The following is a 15,387-nucleotide window of genomic DNA, read 5'->3' as shown; positions in this document are numbered from 1 at the left end:
ACCAGATTCTTGTGGTCGGTAAGGACCGTTACCTGGTGCCTAGCCCCCTCCAGGAAGTGGCGCCACTCTTCAAATGCCCATTTAATGGCTAAGAGTTCGCGGTTGCCAATATCATAGTTACTCTCAGTGGGCGAAAACTTCCTGGAGAAGTCGGCACAGGGGCGGAGATGGGTGAGGGACCTGGTACCCTGGGACAAGACAGCCCCCACTCCCACCTCGGATGCGTCAACTTCCACGATAAATGGCTCCATTTGGTTGGGCTGAACCAGCACCGGGGCTGAGATAAAACACTTCTTAAGGACCTCAAAAGCCTGGACAGCCTCAGGAGGCCAGTGGAGGAGATCAGCACCTTTGCGAGTGAGGTCCGTAAGAGGCTTAGCGATGACCGAGAAGTTAGCAATAAATCTCCTGTAATAATTAGCGAACCCCAAGAAACACTGTAACGCCTTCAGGGAGGCAGGTTGGACCCATTCCGCCACAGCCTGGACCTTGGCGGGGTCCATGCGAAATTCATGAGGAGTGAGGATTTGACCCAAAAATGGTATCTCTTGTACCCCAAACACACATTATTCGGTTTTAGCAAACAGTTTGTTTTCGCGAAGGACCTGGAGCACCTTCCTGACATGCTCAATGTGGGAGGACCAGTCCTTGGAAAACACCAGTATGTTCAGCAAGGTACACTACAAGAAATACCCCCAGGTAATCTCTTAAAATCTCATTAATGAAATTCTGGAAGACCGCAGGAGCATTACACAACCCAAAGGGCATGACGAGGTATTCGAAGTGACCTTCGGGCGTATTAAACGCAGTCTTCCACTCATCCCCCTCTTTGATGCGGATAAGGTTATACGCCCCCCGTAGATCAAACTTAGAGAACCATTGGGCCCCCTGAACCTGATTAAAGAGATCAGGAATCAAAGGAAGGGGATACTGGTTCCTTACAGTGACCTTATTCAAGTTACGGTAGTCAATGCATGGCCTAAGACCACCATCCTTCTTCCCTACGAAGAAGAAGCCAGCACCTACCGGAGAAGTAGAGGGGCGAATGTAACCATTGGCCAGGCATTCCTGGATATACTCTCTCATGGCTTCACGTTCGGGACAAGAAAGATTAAATATCCTACCCTTAGGGAGCGTAGCTCCTGGTACCAATTCGATAGCGCAATCGTATTCTCTATGAGGAGGTAACACTTCGGAGGCCTCCTTAGAGAAAACATCAGCGAAGTCCTGAACAAACTCAGGTAGCGTGTTCACCACCTCAGGGGGAGAAATAGAATTAACAGAAAAACATGACGTCTAGCATTCATTACCCCATTTGGTAAGCTCCCCAGTATTCCAGTCAAACGTGGGATTATGCAACTGCAACCAGGGAAGGCCTAAAACCAAATCGGACGATAATCCCTGCATCAACAGTACAGAGCACTGCTCCAAATGCATGGAGCCAACAAGGAGTTCAAAAACAGGGGTATGCTGTGTAAAATAACCATTAGCAAGAGGAGTGGAGTCGATACCCACTACCGGGACAGGTTTAGGCAAATCAATCAAAGGCATAGCTAGAGACATAGCAAATTCCACAGACATGATATTAGCAGAAGACCCTGAATCCATGAAGGCACTGCCGGTAGCAGACCTACCACCAAAAGAGACTTGAAAGGGAAGCAAGATTTTATTAAGTTTCATATTTACGGGAAATACCTGTGCGCCCAAGTAACCTCCCCGATGATCACTTAAGAGCGGAAGTTTTCCGGCTGCTTATTCTTACGCCTAGAACAGGTGTTCACTTGATGCTTGTCATCCCCACAATAGAAGCAGAGACGATTCTTCCTGCGGAACTCTCTACGTTGTCGGGGGACACGGAGGCCCCGAGTTGTATAGGTACCTCCGAGTACGTGCAGGAGCGAAGCAAAGGGGCCTCGGGAGGCATCATGGGGGAGTCAGAGGGGAAAACACAAAACCGTTCAAGTTGTCGTTCTCTGAGACGTCGGTCAAGTCGTACCGCTAAAGCCATAACCTGGTCTACGAAGTCAGAACAGGGATAGCTAACTAGCAGGTCTTTCAGGGCGTTCGACAGACCCAACCTAAACTGGCACCTTAAGGCAGGGTCATTATTACCGAGAAGCTACGCACCACTTCCTAAAGTCAGAGCAATACTCCTCCACAGGTCTCTTACCCTGACGTAAGGTCACCAGCTGACTCTCGGCAAAGGCAGTCCTGTCAGTCTCGTCATAAATGAGTCCGAGAGCAGAAAAGAAACGGTCAACGGAGGAAAGTTCAGGGGCGTCAGGAGCCAGGGAGAAGGCCCATTCTTGGGGCCCGTCCTGGAGCCGGGACATAATTATACCCACCCGCTGGCTCTCAGAACCTGAGGAGTGGGGCTTTAAGCGAAAGTAGAGCTTACAACTCTCCCGAAAGGAGAGAAAAGTCCTCCGGTCCCCTGAGAACCGGTCAGGCAACTTGAGGTGGGGTTCAAGAGGTGAGGTGAGGGGTACTACCATGGCAGCGTCAGGCTGGCCTCTGAGCCTGTAGGGAGAGACCTTGCATTTGCTGGGCCAGGGTCTCAAGGGGGTCCATAGTAGTGTCAGGGACCAGGGTAGACTAGGTATATGGGCTTGTGATTATGTAATGATGGGGGTAGGGAAACGGACAAGTGAGCCCTAATCTACCCGCCACTCTGTCCCTGCCTACTTGCAACGACCCGCCCTAGGCGACGGGGTACAACTGGGCGGCGGTCCCTACGCTCAGTAAGTGCACGAGACTAACAGACAAGGGTACACAAAGCTAAGGGAAAAGGGGCAGTTGCCCACGGCAACACCGTGAGCAACAGAGTGGTGAACGAGCCGAGTCAAACCAGGAGAGAACGAGGTACCAAACGCAGAGCAGGAGAGTAGTCAGTAAGCCAGGGTCAGTATGGAGCAGGATCAAATAGTAGAAGCTGTAGCTGGGCCAGGAAACCACACGAGAAGAATCACAAGCAAAGGAGGAACAGGAAAGGCAGGTATAAATAGACAGAGGGCGGGAGCTAGCTCCGTCTGGCCAGGCTGCGATAGGCTCTCCCACTCCTAAGCCTGCCATCCTGAGTGGTGGAAGATGGAGTCAGTCTCAGAGACATAGACTCAGGTGCAGACTGATTATCTATGGGCGTATACACAGAAGTTGTGCCTGGCAGATCCTTTACACCACATTAGTTCTCCCGAGTACAACAATCCCCCATATGTGGCCATAAATGGCTGTTTGAGTATATGGCAGGGCTCAGAACATAAAGAGCCCCATGCAACATCTGAGGCCTACCATGGTGGCATTTACTGCCCTGTGTCATGAAAACAGGGGCTCTGGGATGTCAAAATATTAGAAACCCCAGAAAATTGACTCCATTTTGGAAACTAAATGAATTCATCTAGAGGAATAGTGAGAAATTTTAGATTGAATAGTAACACCCTTCAACGTATTCATCTAGGGGTACAGCAAAAAAAAAAAATGGCATATGTGAAGTGAGAGCCCTCTAGGCATTCATCTAGGGGTATAGCAAGAATTTTTTATATGTGCAGTAACTGAGGAGTACCTGGAAAGCCCGCAATGGTGGGAGAGGGAATGGCCGGTCCCACTACCAACCTACCCACCATTCCATAAAAATAAATCAAAGGCCTGAGCAAAAAAACATTTGCTGAGACAACCAATCTCACCTGGATTTATTCTTCTTACCCAGATTTGCAACCTGGATGGGACAGACACTCCCTCGGGTTCTTGGTATAGTGAGAATTTTTAGTTTCGTTTTATTTATGTTTTTGACAAATTTTAAATGGGGCTGGTCAGTAAAAAAAAAAAATTGTCATGGCCAATAAGGGAGACAGAAAAGGTGGATAAAGAATAAATAAATGAAAAATTCAGGGAGCTGTGATATAATTTGAAACATTGTTTCAGGCACAGGTCGGGCTTTGTGGGACACGTCTCACATTGGTATGTGGTGTCGTTACGAATGCCGCGATTGGCGCACACACAGCATTTTTTGGGGGCTTCTGTTTGTTTTCAGTGGGGGGGATTTCTGTGGGGAAATGCTGTCTGGGAATTATCCTGCTGACGGAAGGACCAGATGAACTGCCCTCCCCTTCCTGGTCAGCAAATATCAGGGCCTTGATGACTTTTTCCTGAAATTGCAGGAACGTTTCCCCACCGCCGGCTTATCTGCAGAGGACGAAGGCGTTGTATAAAGCGATCTGTGTAAGATGCACAGGCAGCTTCTTACACCTTTGTCTTGCGCATGGCGCTGTACGGTTTTACGCCACCCATATATTTGTTGTATTCCTGAACGCAAAATGGTTTGGGGACTTGGGTGGTGGATCCGCATACAGGGACAAGGCTGGAGCTGTCAGTATAAGGACGTCCCTTTTATCCTTATATTTCAGGAGCAGCAGGTCATCGCTGCTGACAGCTCTGCTCTCTCCTACCTTCAGTGTCTGGCCCAGCAAAGTTTCAGGGAGGCCCTTCTGATTTTTGTGGATTGTTCCGCACGCCAATGTGGATCTGGACGAGAGAACTTTTTTACAATGGGAAACTGTTATAAAAGTTGTCCAGATATAGATGATATTGTTTGCCGAGCAAAACTCATAAACTCTAAAACAGTGGGTGTAACCGGTGGCACTTTCACATAACTTTTATGCTCTATTATTGGGTAGATGCCGCCTGAAGTGCGGTCTACCCTTGAAGCTCACCAATCACTCATCTACTGCAATGTATTGTTGGGAGTATAAACTTGGGTAAGTAGTGGGCAATTATCAAAACTTGGGTCCTGTGGGGTGGGCAGTGACTGTTGTCGTTGTAGTGCAGGAGCCTCATCATAGCTTCAAATCGTGTCCTGCTCATAATTGTGCAGTACAGGGGGGGGGGGGTGTTGTATAAAATATCAGGGGACCAATAGTCTCTAATACTGTTTTTTTTTGACGAGACCAAAACTAATAAGCCCCAAAATTTCCCTAATTCCACTGGATTTGTGGGGGTTAAATGTTGGCCTCTCGCGTAAAACTAGTCGGGGTTCTGGGATATGAACTGAGCTGCATAGATGTTGGTCTGCTGGGCCATTCAATTTAAAAGGATGTCAGCAAAGAAAAGTTTGATCAAGTGTCAACTTGAATGCCTGAGGTGGCCGTAAATTCAGGCACCTGGGGGTATAATTGTCCACAGCTACCCATGTCAGCTCGGGCAGAGAAGCACCTATGGCTCTTCTGCGCTGACGGGGGGTGCAGACAATCGCTTGATACGGACCAAGATGAGATCACGAACTTTGCTTCACCTTCGCTTGCGCTGTCTGTATCGGAGCAGAGCATTTCATATCCTTCCCCAGCTGTGAAAGCCCTCCTGGCCATATTGAGGGATATTACAAATATGAACTAAAACCAAAAACAACTACGCAAAATTTTTTGTAATTTTTTTTTAAACTTTTTTTTTTTTACAAAATCAAACCCCCGCTACTCCTGGGTGAGCAACAAAAACGGACCGGCGACCCTGCTGTATTTGATAAGTGAGGATACCCTACCTACCAGGGAAATTCTAAATGTGAGGGAACTTGGGCAGTGGGCAATCTAGGGGCACAGCAGGGCAATAGCGGCAGGTGATGTGACAGTTGATGGCTGGGCACAGGTCACATGTCACTTTGGGTGGATGAATCAGATGACCAGTGGACACCAAATGTGGTGAACACTGGTCAGAGGGAAGAAATTGGGCAGATCTGAGGGTTTTATAAGATCTCTACTTCTCTTTTCTTCACTAAACTTCACTACGACCGACTCTGACAAGCTCCATACACAAGAGCTGTCAGAGCCGGCGCTGCCTGTGAATCCTGCCTCCTATGCTGTGATTGGCCAGTCAGTACTGACTGGCCAATCACAGCGCTTGATGACAGGGGGCCATTTAGATTAGTCCCAGGTCAGTGAGTCCTGCCCGGCAACATTCAGTAACAGTTGCGATCAGGAAACTGTCACCGTGGGCTTCGCGGTAAAGCACTTGCAATCTAGACGTACAATCACGCCCTTTGTGGGAAGGGGTTAAAAAGCAAACATTCAAATTCATAATTTTGCCGTCGCTGCTTTTTTTTTTTATAGATTCCCCTTTTTAAAAATCCATAAATATGAAACACAAATTTATACCCAGCCCAAAATGATCCCCAAAAAATCTGGACCTTATCCTCAAAATAGAAGTCCCCAAATAACCAAAAAAGTTCCGGCTGACAGTATACGGGGAGTCAGAGACGCAAAATTCCTGCCGTCCTTAATGCGAACATTTTCTTGGTTCTTAATGAGTGCGGGAGATTTATTACTAATGTCCTAAATGTAGACGGAATAAAACTGGACCAGACCGGCAGAAACTGCGCCAAATTAATCTCACGCCTGTTCTACTTTAGGTCTGACCTAACACAGGCCGGTACATTTTATACACACAGGCAGTAACGTAATGTATATAGATACCGTATATGACAGGACATTATGGTACAAAGAAATGTAGAAGTCCTCGTAATGGGACGAAAATAATGTGAAAAATATAAATAAAACTATTGATTGCAAAAAATTATAATAAAGACGATTTTTTTTAAATTATTTTATTTTTAAATAAATTATCCCTATTAAAAAAAAAACACAATGGTGGAAGAGCTTTTTTTATGCCTTCAAGTTCATAAAAGTTAAACACTATATATATATATACACCTAAATATTACACCTTATAGCGGTTTTCCGGGATGTGAAGTTTTTTTTAGAAAGGCCTGGAAATTACATTTATTTCATTTCCAGCCTGTACTAAAAAAAGTTCACATCCCGGATAAATCCTTCAAAATGTAAGAAAAAAGCCTTTTATATTTCATGTCTTGTTCGTCTGACTCCGGCCGTGGGAATATAAAACATGTCGATGTTTTTTGCTGTTGTGTGAAGTTTGTGCAATAAACTTTATTTCTATTTTATTGTATTTTTTTCCCCCAATTTTCCTTAATTCATTTTATTTTTACAATTTTTGTAGTCACATTAAGGAATTATTACTAATAATTTCCTGGCAAATGTCTGTAAGAAATGTCCTAACAACCGGCAATATAAGAAGACGGTCCTGGGGTCCTTTCAGTATTCAATGTTTAACTTAATCACAAATGTAATACTTGACCGTCCCAATCAAAGTGCTGAACCGGATCCCTCACCCCGCTGTGATGTCATGTATTAAGTGCTCAGTAACCCTGACATCATACATGGCGCTTCGCAAGAAGGGGTTCAAAATTAAAAAGGTCAAATATAACCCCACAGTAACAGTGTAGCACTCAGTATAGGTGCCACTATATACTATATACTTATATACATGTTCACTGTAGTGTTGATAATGGAGATACAGTGCAGATGCTTGTGTGTGGTGCTGTGATGATGTCACAATGGTGGGTGTGGCTTGGAGATGTCATCACACATATTGTCTGGTGCTGTGATGATGTCACAATGGTGGGTGTGGCTTGGTGATGACATCACACATTGTGTCTGGTGCTGATGATGTCACAATGGTGGGTGTGGCTGGGAAATGACATCACACAATGTATTGTGACATCATGGGGGTATATAAGGGGCCGCCATTCACCTGCAGCCTATTTCTGGATTACCATATTTTGGTGACAGGAGATTCTTCTTGGAGACAATGAGGTTTATTCTTCTACTTGTGTTTCTGGATATAATCCACCCAACACATTGTGTTTCACTGCCGGTGAGTATTTACCTCTTATTACACCCTGGGATATATGTGAATGTACTGATCACCTTGTCTCTTCCAGGACTTTTCATACTGGATTAATGTCATTCTGACCTATGAAAGTCCAACCCACCACCTGAGACCATGGAAGTTTGAGGTAAGTCTCCGTTCTCTCCGTATAATAGATGATGTCTTATTCCTCATGATAAGATTAGGACATTCTTTGTATATATCTGTAGGTTCTTGTCTGGGATCTTATATCAGATCTTGTCTTTCAGGACTTCCAGTCGGAGGACATCGTTCCTCACATAAGGATAATATTACAGCTCTTTGGGGTGAGTGATAATACCAGTATAACAGTTTATTATTATTATTATTATACTGCATATAAAGCACCAGTCCATCTATACAACGACTTATACATAGGGGTGCAAACTAAAGAGGGGGGACAGCGCACATTTATTATGGAGCTCCTCCCGATGTACAGAATGGCCGGGGGGCACAGCACACATATAATATTGGGCCCCCCCCCCATGTACACAGCAGCACATATATACATCACTAATATTCCCTGCCCCCACTGTCCACAGTCCCGTATAACAGACTTTGGGCGTTATTTATGATAACTGTTTAACAATAAAACTGTCCTTGTTACCCATAACAACCAATCAGAGCTCAGCTTTCATTTCTTGTCTCCCATAGAATCCAATCAGAGCTCAGCCTTCATTTATTGTTGCCTATAACAACCAATCAGAGCTCAGCTTTCACTTCTTAACCTGCCCGGGAAAGAGGAAAGCTGCTCTGTGATTGGTTGCTACGGGTAACAAGGACAGTTTTACTGTTAGACCATTGTGATAAATCTGCCCCACACTGAATATTAAATGTGAAGAAGTGTAATAAAGATATAATCTAGTGATATAGACCCCCCGCCATGTCAACTATCTGGCCCCCATACAATCCAATGTGCCATATCTCCCATACTACATCTTGTAACCCATAATATACATTTGGGGGCATCTGAGGGTGTTTAGAGGGAAAAACATCATCATAATGCAACATAAAAATCATCGCATCCCCTTTCCATGCACAGCCCCCCCGGTAGGAGTAGAAGAGGGAATAGTAGGATGTTTCTTCACCCTTTCATCCCCATGCCATATACTTGGTGGGTCTCCGCACATTATTGGCCATTAAATGCAGCCCATTCAGCAACTGTGCGGCCTTCACCCTAATGCCGTGACTCTCATGATTTGTATGGCATCCACCAGGCTAGTTTGGGACCCTTACTTGAGCGCATTAGCCTGGACCCCTGACTACAATACCCATCTGCACTGCCCTACAATACTAAGGAGGGGGGCAGAGGTTGCATTTAAACCTCATGCACACGGCCCTGCCCATAATCACGGTCCGCGATTACGGGCACATCTGGATGCAGGCGACCGCGCACAGCAACCCGTGATTTCGGCCCATGCTCCAATACAAAGTAAAAAGCAAAAGACGTGTCCTATCTTTTGTAGAGGCTTTCTATGGCCCAGACTCCATCCCGCAAATATACGGGAAGGTGTAAGTGGTCAATAGAAGAGAATTGGTCCGTAATTGCAGACAAATTCTATGGTCGTGTGCCTGGGGCCTTAATATGGAGCACCTCCCCATGTAGAGAATACCTGGCAGGGCACAGGACACATTTAATATGGAGACCCTCCCCATGAACAGAACAGCTGGGGGGGGGGCACATGACACATATAATATGGAGACCCTCCCCATGAACAGAACAGCTGGGGGGGACAGGACACATAATATGGAGACCCTCCCCATGTGCAGAGCAGCCCATATATACATCACTAACTTTCCCTGCCCCCACTGTCCACAGTCCCATATAACAGACTTTGTTTCCTCCGATTGCAGGAATTTGTATCTGACCCCGTTGGTGACCCGTATGTTCCACCTGGTCATAGACGGACACGAGAGCGGTGCATTGGCGTAAGTTCAGCTCATATTTAAACTTTTTCGTATATGACTCTATGATCCTGGGACCCCTGTACTAATTCTCATCACTCCCTTATAGAATAATCCATCAAAGTCCACCGCCGCCCCCCGAGAGAAGCTGACAATATTAAAAAGGACTTATAAATGGATGGCAGCGAAGGTCTTTGGGGTAAGTGATAAATTATTGGTATTGGGGTTCAGCTAAAGTGCAAGCAGAGCTCAGTCTTATGGCTTCCAACTTATTCTTTGTGTTGGTTCTTTGTATTACAGGACACCCCTCCACCCGTGGTCCCCAGAAAGGAGCTCGCTGCGTGTAATGTAAGACGCCGTGATCGGATCATCCATGGCGTGGTGTGCGCTGGACTCATGTCACCGCTCATTGCACTGCTGATCTTGGCTGCATGGCTTGTACTAAGTCAGGGAGAGGACGACTTGTCCCATCAACATACGAAACTCTCCGATGCCAAGAACAAACAAAACCTGCAGATCATCAAGAGAGTGGTGGACGCTCCACTGGTGGCCAATTCCAAAACTGTGCAAGGCCCCGTAAGATCAGTTGATGTGCCCGAACCATTTCCACTGCCGAAATTCACACAGTTGATGGAAAGGCACATTTATGAAAAAAGTGACTTGGCCATGTACGTGGAGAAAAAATACATCAGGACTTTGGAGGAGATCATTGTCATGAAACGTCTTGAGGTGTTCCTTGGGATCAAGTCATCAGATGCTGAACCGATGGTGAAGATACCAAACCATCCCCCACTGTTTCAGCAGGTGTATTACCACACATCTGCCGCTGACAACCAGCAACAAGGGGCTCAGACATCTGCCGCTGACAACCAGCAACAAGGGGCTCAGACATCTGCCCCTGACAACCAGCAACAAGGGGCTCAGACATCTGCCGCTGACAACCAGCAACAAGGTGCTCAGACATCTGCCGCTGACAACCAGCAACAAGGGGCTCAGACATCTGCCGCTAACAACCAGCAACAAGGGGCTCAGTGCATCAGCAGGGGAACATCCACGGTGCTCAATCAAGACCATCCAGCACCTTCCAAGGCTCCTTCTCCCCAGGAAGCGGAAAACAACAAAACAACTATTGCTCCTGGGGAATCCATCCTCCATGACACCCATGGCGAGAAAAAGTCACAGAAACGTAATGTGCGGTTCAGTAATGTCGTCCGTGTCCGACCAATTCGTCCTGACCACCTGTATATGCATGCTCGTACCTCCGAAGAACATTCTGAAAGAATATTCATCTATGACTATGACCTTGACTCCGAAGAGAGCGACCTGGACTCCGTAGAGAGCGATCTAGAGAATCAGGAATGCTGCCTCTTCATACGGATCCTGCGCCTCATTAAAGACATATTCTGCTGTAACTTGTGCTGCTCAGAAGTCGAGGAAAACTGAGGTACAAAAGAGGAACCGGACAGCTTTTCTGGAGGACATTTCCACCATCAGAATCCCCCACAGTGAGGTCGGACCGGACAATAACATCACAGAGATTAATAAAACATCTTCACTCTGATACCAGGTGTTAATGTGCGGTGTGTACCGCCGGTAAATGCCCCTAACCGGGGGGTCGGGTCTGGGGTCTGTATTAGTTTAGGGGTCTGGTGTCTGTATTAGTTTAGGGGTTTGGTATGAGGTATGTATTGGTTTAGGGGTCTGGTCTGGGGTCTGTAATAGTTTTGGGGTCTGGTGTCTGGATTAGTTAAGGGATCTGGGGTCTGTATTAGTTTTGGGGTCTGGTCTGGGGTCTGTATTAGTTTAGGAATCTGGTCTGGGGTCTGTATTAGTTTAGGTGTCTGGTCTGGGGTCTGGATTAGTTTTGGGGTCTGGTCTGGGGTCTGTATTAGTTTAGGGGTCTGGCTTGGGTCTGTATTAGTTTTGGGTCCGGTCTGGTGTCTGTATTAGTTTAGGAGTCTGGTCTGGGGTATGTATTAGTTTAGGTGTCTGGTCTGGGGTCTGGATTAGTTTTGGGTCCGGTCTGGGGTCTGTATTTGTTATGGCAGGAAGGAGGTGAAGGGAACAAGTGAGCCCTAATCTACCCACCGCCCTGTCCCTGCCTACTTGCAACGACCCGCCCTAGGCGACGGGGTACAACTTGGCGGCGGTCCCTACGCTGACTAAGTGCAAGGGGATACAAACAGGGAACAAGCAAGGGAAGGGGCAGTAGCCCACGGAACACCGTGAGGAAACGGAGTGGTGAACGAGCCAGTCAGGATCAGGATGTAGTGGAGTATACAAACGCAGAGCACGGAGCAGGAAGCAAGCCAGGGGCAGAGCGAAGCAGGATAATCGGGAACTGAAGCAAGGCAGAAGCACGGCAGAAGCAGGCTGGAGCAAGGCAGCAGTGGGGCCAGGAATCCAAGAAGAATAACAAGCAATGAGGAAGAGAAAACGGCAGGTATAAATGGACAGGGGGCGGAGCTAACTCCGACTGACCAGGCCGCGATACTCTCTCCCACTCCTGAGCCTGCCACCCTGATTGGTGGGAGCCGGTGTCAGTCTAAGAGGTCTGGCCTCAGGTGTCGACTGATTAACCCTGGGAGTATCCACAGACGTAGTGCCTGGCAGATCCCTTACAGTACTCCCCCTTTTATGAGGGGCCACCGGACCCTTACTAAGAGGACCCGGTTTAGTGGGGAAGAGAAGGTGGAACCTCCTGACCAATACCCCAGCGTGAACATCTCGAGCAGGTACCCAAGTCCTCTCCTCCGGCCCGTATCCTCTCCAATGGACCAGGTACTGGAGGGAGCCCTGGATCATCCTACTGTCCACAATCTTGGCCACCTCGAATTCCACCCCCTCAGTGGTGAGAACGGGAACAGGAGGTTTACTCGAGGGGGACCAGGACGGGGAGCAGCGTTTAAGGAGGGAGGCATGAAAGACGTTGTGTATGCGAAAGGATGGGGGCAGCTCCAGACGGAAGGATACAGGGTTGAGGACTTCAATGACCTTATAAGGTCCAATAAATCGGGGAGCAAACTTCCTGGACGGGACCTTAAGGCGCAAGTTCCTAGACGACAACCACACCAGATCCCCGACGACAAACCGGGGGTTAGCAGAACGTCTTCTATCAGCCTGAATCTTTTGTACGCTCTGGGACGCCTCTAGGTTCTTCTGAACCTGGGCCCAGACTGTGCACAGTTCCCGATGAACGTCCTCTACCTCGGGATTATTGGAACAACCAGGAGAAACGGAGGAGAACCTTGGATTAAATCCGAAATTACAGAAAAACGGGGAGACCCCTGACGAGTTACTGACCCGGTTATTAAGGGAAAATTCGGCGAGGGGAAGGAATGAGACCCAATCAAATTGACAGTCAGAGGTGAAACACCTTAAATATTGTTCCAGGGATTGATTAGTCCTTTCCGTTTGGCCATTAGTTTCGGGATGGAAGGCGGAGGAGAAGGACAGATCAATCTCCAACTTTTTACAAAAAGCTCTCCAAAATAAGGAAACAAATTGTACCCCTCTGTCAGAAACGATATTGACTGGGGCCCCATGGAGACGCAAAATGTGTTTAACAAACAAAGAAGCTAACGTCTTGGCGTTAGGTAGTTTCTTAAGGGGCACAAAGTGGCACATCTTGCTGAAGCGGTCTACTACCACCCACACCACCGACTTGCCCTGAGATGGAGGCAAATCGGTGATAAAATCCATAGAGATATGGGTCCAAGGTCTCTGGGGAATGGGCAAAGAACGTAGTAAGCCCGCAGGTCGGGACCTAGGGGTCTTGGACCTAGCACAAACCTCACAAGCGGCGACGTAAGCCCTAACGTCTTTAGGCAACCCAGGCCACCAATAGTTTCTGGTAATGAGGTGTTTGGTACCCAAGATGCCAGGATGACCAGATAGTGCGGAGTCATGGTTTTCCCTGAGTACCCTTAGCCGGTATTGCAGGGGGACAAACAGCTTGTCCCCAGGGAGGTTCCCGGGAGCTGAACCTTGATCAGCCGCAATGTCAGAGGCTAAATCAGAATCAGTGGCAGAAACGATTATACCAGGGGGTAAAATACAAGCAGGATCCTCCTCAGAAGGAGGATTGGCCATGAAACTACGTGACAGTGCATCAGCCTTAATATTTTTGGACCCAGCCCTATAGGTAACCAAGAAGTTAAATCTGGTAAAGAATAGCGCCCATCGAGCTTGTCTAGGATTAAGCCTCCGGGCAGATTCTAGGAAACCCAGATTCTTGTGGTCAGTAAGGACCGTTACCTGGTGTCTGGCCCCCTCCAGGAAGTGACGCCACTCTTCAAAAGCCCATTTAATGGCTAAAAGTTTGCGGTTGCCAATATCATAGTTACTCTCCGTGGGCGAAAACTTCCTAGAGAAGTAAGCACAGGGGCGGAGATGGGTGAGGGAGCTGGTACCCTGGGACAAGACGGCCCCCACTCCCACCTCGGACGCGTCAACCTCCACAATAAATGGCTCCCTTTGGTTGGGCTGAACCAGCACGGGGGCCGAGATAAAGCACTTCTTGAGGGTCTCAAAAGCCTGGACGGCCTCAGGAGGTCAGTGGAGGACATCAGCACCCTTGCGAGTGAGGTCCGTAAGAGGCTTAGCGACGACCGAGAAGTTGGCAATAAATCTCCTGTAATAGTTAGCGAACCCCAAAAAACACTGTAGCGCCTTCAGGGAGGCAGGTTGGACCCATTCCGCCACAGCCTGAACCTTGGCAGGGTCCATGCGGAATTCATGAGGAGTGAGGATTTGACCCAAAAATGGTATCTCCTGTACCCCAAACACACATTTTTCGGTTTTCGCAAACAGATTATTTTCCCGGAGGACCTGGAGGACCTTCCTGACATGCTCCACGTGGGAGGACCAGTCCTTGGAAAACACCAGTATGTCATCAAGGTACAATACAAGAAAATTTCCCAGGTAATCTCTCAGAATTTCATTAATAAAATTCTGGAAGACGGCAGGGGCATTACACAACCCAAAGGGCATGACGAGGTATTCGAAATGACCTTCGGGCGTGTTGAACGCAGTCTTCCACTCATCCCCCTCTTTGATGCGGATAAGGTTATATGCCCCCCGTAGATCGAACTTAGAGGACCATTGGGCCCCCTGAACCTGATTAAAAAGATCCGGAATCAAAGGAAGGGGATACTGGTTCCTTACTGTGACCTTATTCAAGTTCCGATAGTCAATGCACGGCCTAAGACCACCATCCTTCTTCCCCACGAAGAAGAAGCCAGCACTTACAGGAGAAGTCGAGGGGCGAATGAAGCCCTTGGCCAGGCATTCTTGGATATACTCCCTCATAGCTTCATGTTCAGGACATGAAAGATTAAATATCCTACCCTTAGGAAGCTTAGCACCAGGTACCAAATCGATGGCGCAATCGTAATCTCTATGAGGGGGCAACACCTCGGAGGCCTCCTTAGAAAACACATCAGCGAAGTCCTGAACAAACTCAGGTATGGTGTTTACCTCCTCACGGGGAGAAATAGAGTTAACCGAAAGACATGACGTCAGGCATTCACTACCCCATTTGGTGAGATCCCCAGTATTCCAATCAAACGTGGGATTATGCAGCTGCAACCAGGGAAGACCTAATACCAGATCGGACGATAATCCCTGCATCACCAGTACAGAGCACTGCTCCAAATGCATGGAGCCAACAAGGAGTTCAAAAACAGGAGTATGCTGAGTAAAATAACCATTAGCAAGAGGAGTGGAGTCGAT

This window comes from Rhinoderma darwinii, chromosome 5 (genome assembly GCF_050947455.1).
Source record: "Rhinoderma darwinii isolate aRhiDar2 chromosome 5, aRhiDar2.hap1, whole genome shotgun sequence".
Taxonomy (NCBI): Eukaryota; Metazoa; Chordata; class Amphibia; order Anura; family Rhinodermatidae; genus Rhinoderma; species Rhinoderma darwinii.
Note: the sequence above shows the minus strand (reverse complement) of the source record.